The following is a 1,130-nucleotide window of genomic DNA, read 5'->3' on the forward strand; positions in this document are numbered from 1 at the left end:
TTTGAGGCTGGATTTGGCTGGAAGACAGGCAATCTCTTCCTGCTTTCAAGCCAACCTGAGCTCTTCCTCTGTTGACTATGAGAAGCAAGGAACGGGTCCTTCAGCTTCATTCATGGCCTCATATGAGAAGGTGTTTGCTAAAGGATTTGCACAAATTCTAAGTTGTAACAATACTACTGGAGGGCAGTTTTCCAGCTGGCTTAGCGCATGTCACTCCAAAAATGACAGCTGAAAGGGTTCGTTCAAGGCATCCCCAAAGGAAAAGCCCAAAGGAGGCGATTAATTGGTCACAGCAGACCTTTCCCTGGCTCACCTGTTAATACACCTATGGTAATGTTACTTTTTTTCTCTTTTATATTGACCCATATGCATTCTGGAGAGATTTTATCTTTGATCACGTGCATTTCTGTGGATATGTAGTGTTCTCTTACATATAGTGCAACTCTCCCTCCTCTTTTTGTAGACTTGTTTCTTTTGAACAACTTGTATCCATCCATCAGTCCATTCCATTCATGGGTTTCGTCCCACCCCAGCTTCAAGAACCTTTCAGCCCTCTTTGCTGATGTAACAGTTTTTGTCTAAGTTGAAGTTGCCTCTTGGTTTCCCATACTCTGTCATGCATGACGTTCTTTAGAAGAAGCAGCTTTGGTACATCTCAATGATCTGTTTGTTCTTTTCAATTCTATTAGGAGGTGAACCTCTTGAGGTCCTTGTATTAGAGGTAGCAATCATAAATTCTTCTCTGTTTTGAGTGCAACATATGCTCTTGGTAATGTGTGCTTGACAGGCTGCTTTAATTGTGATTGACAGCTTTTAGTGCTCCTGGAGCCATGTGATTCATCCCAAATTGCAGCTTTATAGGTTTTTTGGTCATCCATCACCATAAACATGCACTAGCAGCTGATCTCAAACAATGGGCCATTGATTTAGAGCTGTAAGCAGAGTTTCCAGCTCTACTCATGGAGAATTAGTGGGCACCCATATACATTTTCTAAACAAATAAATAAATTCTCAGAAATCCCTTCTTGAGTTACCCTGCACATCTTCTCCAACCAGTTAGATATCTCAATCACACAAGTATTCCAAAATTCAGAAGGACCTTATCCCTAGCAAAATTCAATGCCCTCCCA

Source organism: Protobothrops mucrosquamatus, unplaced genomic scaffold (assembly GCF_001527695.2).
Source record: "Protobothrops mucrosquamatus isolate PMUCROS unplaced genomic scaffold, P.Mucros_1.0 scaffold3530, whole genome shotgun sequence".
Classification (NCBI taxonomy): domain Eukaryota; kingdom Metazoa; phylum Chordata; class Lepidosauria; order Squamata; family Viperidae; genus Protobothrops; species Protobothrops mucrosquamatus.